The 8,320-nt window shown below is 31.6% G+C and overlaps 1 long non-coding RNA gene across 1 annotated transcript; it reads right to left on the minus strand.

The window, feature by feature from the left end:
* Nucleotides 1–1,801: 1,801 nt before the first annotated feature.
* On the minus strand, nucleotides 1,802–2,761 carry LOC128130575 (uncharacterized). Its single transcript, XR_008228504.1, has 2 exons — nucleotides 2,341–2,761; nucleotides 1,802–2,254 (listed from the first exon to the last, which is right to left on the minus strand). It is a non-coding gene; the product is annotated as an uncharacterized LOC128130575 (long non-coding RNA).
* Nucleotides 2,762–8,320: the final 5,559 nt, after the last annotated feature.

Genomic DNA, 8,320 nt, shown 5'->3' on the forward strand with positions numbered 1-8,320 from the left:
AGTCAGATTCATAGTGTGAATATGAACTGATCGGAGCTTTTTCACATTGTGAATGTTAAAATTTGAAATATTTACAGTTTAAATTCACAGTGTGAATTTACACTGATCGAGGTTTTTTGTTGTGAACCTTCTCAAATTCACAGTATGCATAATAGTAATTCAGATTCACAATGTGAATCTGAACTATTCGAGATTTTTCATATTGTGAATGTTAAAAATAGAAATATTTACAGTTTAGATTCACAGTGTGAATATACACTGTTCAAGTTTTTTTTAATCGGTGTTGATGTTTATTAATAGAGTACCAAAAAATAATATTTTTGGTATAATTAGTTTTTTTTTTTTAAATAAACTTAATTATTGAAAAAACTAAGAAAATTAAGTAGGTTTTTTTCGAAAAAAAATCGTTTTTATATATCATCATGGATCTCTATAAAAACCGGACGAAAAATCATGAACAACGGTATATTCGATTTTTTTTTCGATAAAAAACTTGGCCTAAAAAAAATTGTAAATGAAAAAAAGGAAGTGAGCTTTGTTATAATCTGGTACATGTGCGTCAATTATAAAAGTTTACAACCATTCCTTTTGTCGTTGATGGTTTTAAATTCTGACGCTTTGGAATGATTCATTTGTTCATTGATTAATAATGGTTCTCTATTGAACTTTTCCATATATATATATATATATATATATATATATATATATATATATATATATATATATATATATATATATATGATTAAATGTGAATGACAAGTATTGTGTGAACGTATGACCAAATTGAGGCCATTAGATTAAAATAATTAATGGTTGTGATCGTAAAGTACATGTTATTATCATGGAATAACATTTACTATAAAATTTGACTTAAATAATTATAATAGCAAACTTGACATTTTATTAACAGAGAGAAATTTAATATTAGCTACATATTAGGAAACTAATTCATATTAATTAATAAAAAGTAATTGAAATCTTTAATTTTATTCAACATATTAAAATTACATCAGATTTTTTAGAATACAATTTCATTCAACACATTCAAATTTGTTTTCCAATTCATTTCACGCAATTTTCTTTCATTAAAGAGATTTTTTTTAAATTAACATGTTAAAGAATACGAATGAATATTTTCAAGAATAATTGTTTGCATCAAAATAACAAATTACAAATACAAAAATAGACATTCTTATAGAATAAATCTAAATTGCATTCATTGTCTCCTAAATTCCAACCGTCCTTAAAAATATATAATAAAAATCTGTTAAGAATGAATGAGAATAGATGAAAAAAAATTAAGAATTATATATAATTTCACAAATCACATGTATTCTTAAAGAGTAATACTAAACAATGAACCATTTTTATAACATAAAACAACAATTTTTGTAGCATAAAACAAGAATATATACAATATTTTGAAGTAACTACACAACCTTATATTCTACATTCTTTAAGAATTTGTTTGAAATATATACTACATTATTTGTAACATACAATCTAAAAGAATATTGCAGAAACAAAAAGACAGTAACATGATAAAAAGAATACGAATTCTTAAAGAATATTGCATTGTACATTCTAAAAGAATATCATATGCATTCTTAAAGAATATCGATGATAGCTCCTTTCAATTAATGAATTGCACGTCTTCTGGTTCAACTTTAAACATTTGAAAAAATAGATTTGAAAATTTAATTTTATGACATAAAATTAATAAAAACTAGAATTTTAGATTATTGCTAATAATTATCTCACATATAAATTATCTCTATAGTTGAACCATGAAACAAGAATGTGGTGTCAGGGAAACCTCTGACTATAAACTATAAACTGGATTACACAAAAGCTCAATAAAATTATTCTAAATTGAACCCACAGAGGAACGATCCCCAATCTTATTTAGTCTGAACACACATATGTATTACTAAGATTAACCACTTTTTAATGAATTGAAAGCAAACACACATGAATCTTGGTTGTTAATGCTACAACAAATACAAGAACCAAAAGAAATTGCACCTGTTAAGCATACACGATAAAGAATACACCCAAAAAATAACCTACACAATGACTACCCTTTATGACAACAATAACCTCATGCTAATACCCACCTTCATCTTGATATGAAACAACTACAAATCATTATCATTTTGAGAAGACGAGTTGTGCTCGATTTATGATCGACTTTGAGAAGATGAACCAACACCAAAAGGAGTTATGCTCGATTTTAAAAGAAGACGATTTGTGACTGAGACATAAAAGGGGCAAAGAATATCACTATTGTTTTCAGAATCTCAGACCTGCATTGAGAAAAAGAATGGGAGAGAGTCGAACCTATGCTCGTATTTTTTACCAACCATCGTGAAGGATTAAAAGGTTTTCCTGGCTAGGATTATCTGGTGCCGATTCATGAAGGAGTGGGAGGAGAAATCGATATTCATTGATTTAAGGAAGAGAAAAAAGGTACTGTGATTTCATTATTAAGGTTGTATCTTGATTTTTTGAAGCTTTTCTGGATAGATTCCAAAAGGGGTAAAGAAAGAGAACTAAGAAGGAGATATTGTGAGCGTATGAAAAAAACACCTGCTGGTTGTGTTGGCTATGGATGATCCAGTTGATGTCTAGGTTTTCCAGTCTAGTTTAGATGCCATATAATGGATGTTCAAAAGAATAGTGATGAAGAAGAAACCAAAATAACTCTTCCTATTCCAGTATGATTTTGCGTTTACGATGATGAAAAAGAGAGGCATGGTCGATGATTGGAGATGGTATATAGATTAATAAGGATTACTACCTAAAATTATGGTATTTAAATCAAATCTATCAATTAAGTTTCCAAATTTAAAAGTATTTAATTTGTATAATAATTAATTTAATTAACCAATTTCCTATAATACATTTACCAAACGAGTGGACGATATTTGGTAATACGTTCACACAATATTTATAGGTTATATATGATCCTAACTCTCTCTCTTTCTCTCTCTCTCTCTCTCTCTCTCTCTATATATATATATATATATATATATATATATATATATATATATATATATATGTTCAGGTTCATTTGAGACCATTCTAATTTTGTGAGACCGTGAGACCAAATCTAAAAATAATTTTAAAATGCAAAATAAATGGAAAAATCCAAAAATTCTTTTTTTTAAATATTATTTTTGGAACTTGAATTAACTAAAAAAATAATAAATAAAAAAACCCGTTTTTTTTTAAAATACGTGAAATATTCTAAATAGAATATTACACTGACATATTCTAAAAAATAATTTTAAAATGCAAAATAAATGGAAAAATCGAAAAATTCTTTTTTTAAATATTATTTTTGGAACTTGAATTAACTAAAAAAAATAAAAAAAATTCTATCTTTTTTGAAAAATACGTGAAATATTCTAAATAGAATATTACACTGTACATATTCTAAAAATAATTTTAAAATGCAAAATAAATGGAAAAATCAAAAATTCTTTTATTAAATATTATTTTCGGAACTTGAATTAACTAAAAAAAATATAAAAAATAAAAAAATGCGTCTCACGGTCTCACAAAATTAGGCCGTCTCACATGAACCTAACCATATATATATATATATATATATATATATATATATATATATATATATATATATATATATATATATATATATACACACACGATAAAAGAAGCTCAATTATTTTGTTTGTACATAATTTGATATTAAAATAGGAAGACAAGTTCACATGGGAACATGGACCGGTCTCCAACTGCCAACCATCACATTAATATTCCTTACCTATATGCTTCATTCCTATAATCTATCAACTGAACTTATTGTTCACTAAACTAATAACTAATTAAATATTTCCTTTAACCTCCAAAGTCGGTGGCAAGCACTGTAGGCGTGGTCAAGGTCAAGGTCGAGGTCATGGTCAGGGTCAAGGTTAAAGTCAAATTCAAAGTTCATTCTTCTATGTATATGTCATATTATAAACGTTCTTCTAAAATTAAAAAACAATGTATATTGCTTATAAACGTTCTTATGGAGTTATAAAACTTTTAAATATTTTTATTGTTAGGCTCTATTATTTATTATTACTTTTTAATTTATATATTGTTAAATTTATCATATACTTCTCACTAACTTAGTGACAGTAACATTACAATGAGGGTGTCATCTAGTTATGTACATGAATGCTTAGCTTTAGGGACGTTAAAAAATCTAGAAATTCAAGATTTTGCTTTGAAAACACGATCCAAAAATTCTAGGATGCATATCGTCACAGTGATTTCTCAAATTCTTGTATATTTGTATTATTTGAATATCCGAAATACGGCTTTAGCTTTTAAATATTCAAGTTGTTGGTAAATATGCGTATTGTAATTAAGGTTAATGTGTGGTATCTATCATGTAGTTGATGTGTGGCAAAGGGAAATGATCCTTAGAGCAATCCTTGTTAAGATTCGCGTAGTCCACATACACTCTCCATTTGCCTTTTTGTTTTTTTTTTTTTTTTTTTTTTTTTTTTTTTTTTTTTTTTTGTATTACCACCATATTGGCTAGCCATCTTGGGAACTTGACTTTCTTGATCATCCATGTTTTGAGAAGTTTTTCCACTTCCTCTTGAATGATTAGGTTCCTTTTAAGTGCAAACTTCCTTCTTTTTTTTTATGTATGGGTCTGAAAATAGGATCAATGTTAAGTTTATGAGTTGTAATATTCTTATCTATACCTGTCATGTCTTCTTGTTTCCATGTGCATGTTTTTTTTCTTTCTTTCCGATTTGTAACTAGGTCCTTTTGGATGTCTTATGGTACCGAGGATCGTATGAGTATTTTGGCGCCAATGTCCTCAAGGTCTAGGGGCACTTTTTTTTTATATCTTGCTCGTTCGCTTCTAGTACGTCTCGTGCCCCTACTTTAATTGCTATGTTTGCCTTGGTACTGAGGAGGGCTTCATTGAGGTCTTGTAGCATTCTTTGGATTGTTGTTGATCACTTGTGGTCTTCACTGTTCCCCCCCCCCCCCCCCCCCCCGGAGTGGGCATCTTTACACATTGGTGGTACGTCGAGGGGACTGCTTTCATGTCGTGGATCCATGGTCTACCTAAAATAACATTATAGGAAGAAAATATATCAATAACACAAAAGCGTTGCATAAAGTTTAGGCCTTCTATGTAGATAGGGAACTTGGTCTCTCAGACTATATGCTTTGTTTCGCCACTGAATCCTATCAGTCGCAAGGATCTTTTAACTATATCGGATTCTGGGATGTTCTTTCTTTTTAGAGCATTTAGGAGTATGGTGTTGACTGAGGATCCTCTATCAATAAGAATCCTTCTAACAAAGTGGTTAGCAATGTATAGTGATTACCAATCCGTCGTGGTGGGGATCCTAGATGTCTTCCCTATTTGTTTCATCTAAGATGATTTCCTTCTCGTTCGTGATCGACATATTCTTCCTGGGTCCTTCTTCTTTCTCTTGGCGTCCGAAGGGGGGATCCTAGTTTTTCCAAGATCTTCGCAGGATCCTGCTCCTTTTCCTTCGATCTTTCTTTTCATCTTCTCATGATCTCTTTAAGATGTCATTTGTTTAGGAGATAGCTAATATCATTTATGAGGTCTATGAAATCCTCAGTGACGTGGCCAAAATCATCATTGTATGCACACCATTTAGACTTGTATTTCCAGCCACTTGATTTGTCTTTTTTCAAGATCCTGCATGGAAAAGGTTAAACCTGAAATATCTACAAAAAAAAAAAACAATAGTTAGTGATCCTGGGAAATTCATTCTCCTCTCCTTCATCCTCAAGGGCATTAACCATATTGTGATTAGATTGAGAATATTATTTTGACTTATATGATTTTGGGTCGAGGAATCGGCCTTTCTATTTGGATCATCGTATGAATTTGGAGGGTGTCTCCTTTCCTGGATCTCCTTGTCTTCTTCTAGCCTGATACACTTTAGTGCTCTACTTCTGACTTCATCCGTTCTTTTGCATGGAGTCATTACAAGGTCTTCGTAGAAAGGAGAGTCTTTCTTTAGGTGAATTTTAAGGCTTCCACAGCAGTAGCCTTGTCAATGTTGGGGATAGTCAAAACTTCCCTGCCAAAGCTATTTTTGAACTAACTAAAGGATTACTTAGGATCCTAGACTACTCAATAAAGGTCACTAGTGATCTTTTTGGATGTCCTGCTACAAGAAAATTGATTGTTGAAAAGGTTAACTATATGGGAAAATGAAGTGATAGCGTAAGGAGGAACATTAAGAAGCCATTTTCAGGCTGACCCTATGAGGGTCGAACCAAAATACTTGCATAAGAAGGCTTCCTTCAGGTGCGAGGGAATGGGGATGATCTTCATTCTCTCCCTATATTGTGCCATATGGCCCTCAAGATCCGTAGATAAATCGTAAGGTTTCATGCTAGGAGTTTGGAAATGTTTTGGGACTTCAGTGTCAGCTATTGCAGGAGCAAATCTTGAGATCCTGTGATTGGTGGGGGATACTTCGGGTATAGGATGGACTACCCAGGTACGCTTGAGATCATACACCTTAGCTGTTGAAGTTCTTTGGCCATGATAGTACTTATACTTGCATAAAGATCCATAGAGTTAGTACTAAAAGTATTATTATTCACAAATTTACAAGGATCCTTGTTATTAAGAGTGATAGATGTTTCTTCGGGATCCTGGATCACATGGGATTGTGCTTTTGTAGCTGTACCCCAAGTAGGAGAATGTTTTGGTGTTGAGGATCCTATCTCAATACAGCTTCCTGAGGATCCTGTATTATCAAAGTTCAAGATCTTGGGTTGCAAGATTGAGGGTGCTGTTCCTTGGGGTTTATGGTTCTTTGTCCTCATTTTCTTCATTTCCTTGAGAGTATCATCCTGTTGTCCTCCTGCTGCTGAGTAACTTATTGTTCCAGTTTCTTCATCATAGCAAGAACCTTGTTGCTGGAAATCACTACAGGAGGATCCTGAAATCCTTAGGCAGTGACCAGTTAGGTGATTTTTAGGAGCCCCGCTTGGAGGTGGTGGAGGTTTTTTTTAGAGGAAATGGGAGGAATGGAGGAAGAATATATGGTTGGTTGGGTAGACATTATTTCTTAATGATTGTGAACACCACGACTCCACGGTGGGCCCCAAATTGTTTTGGTCAAAAATCCATCAAATAAAGATCAACCAAGTTCTATGTGTGGTTGTGGTGTTGTAGCTAATACAAGAGTCGAATTGAAGTTAAAATGATAAGAGTGGTCTACAAGGAAAGTCCTTGATCCTTGTTAGGATCTCTGACATAAAACCTTGGGAGGTGATAATCATCACCAGCCTTGTTTGATTTGATTGATGGAATGATGAATTACAAAGACAAACTTGATAATACGATTACTAATTAAAAAGTAAGTCTGAATGGGCAAGGTGTCATAGAATTGTGTATGTTGTGTGAGTTTCACAAGTGTATTTATAGTCTAGGTTATATGAATAAAAGTTTGACATTTCTGGGATCCTGTTGAACTGGTATTTGCAACGTGCTTTAACTTGGTATTCCCGGGTTTTAAGCCTAGTTGAAGTGATTCGTCGTTGTGAATAAGTCTTATGTTGACCATTTCAGTACATGTGAGAAATAAACAATAAATATAACTATTAATCTCTTTAGGAAATAATATTGGTGGTGTTCAGGATCCTAATGTATGTTCGGGATCCTGAGACTCCTTGAAAATCCAGGATCTTGGATAGGTTTCGGGATCTTGACCCCTAACATCCATGTCTCATGTTCCTATAGATATTTTGATGAACAAAAGAATATTTAATCGCTTATCTAAGGGCTATATCACGACTCTATGTTGTCAGTACGACAGGTACATTTGACTCTATACTTTCTACTTATTTCTAGTAAATATTAGGCCGTATAGTATTGGTGACTCATGCAAGTGGCAATGTTGCAAAATGGTGCCCACGGTCACAACACGATCACAATAATTGGTAATATTACTATTAATAGGAAGGTCCTTTTAGGTTACACACGAGGGGAAAATAGGTAATAAATGACATGGGAAAATTATAAGGACTTGATTTGTTAATTATTTAATAGTATTCAACTAATTAAATGAAATCTAGAAGTTATGGAATGTTCTGGAGGATTAAACAGAATATTTATGCAGCTAAATAATTACCAATTATATAGATAATTATTAGGTGACTAGTTAATTATCTTTTAAATGTTTAAATCGTTTGAAGGATATAAATATGAACATAAGATATGAAACAATGACAAGAAAAAGGATGAGATTAATCAAAAAGAAATTTCGATTAAGAGAATCTCTCATAA

The sequence above is a fragment of the Lactuca sativa genome, chromosome 1 (genome assembly GCF_002870075.4).
Source record: "Lactuca sativa cultivar Salinas chromosome 1, Lsat_Salinas_v11, whole genome shotgun sequence".
NCBI lineage: Eukaryota > Viridiplantae > Streptophyta > Magnoliopsida > Asterales > Asteraceae > Lactuca > Lactuca sativa.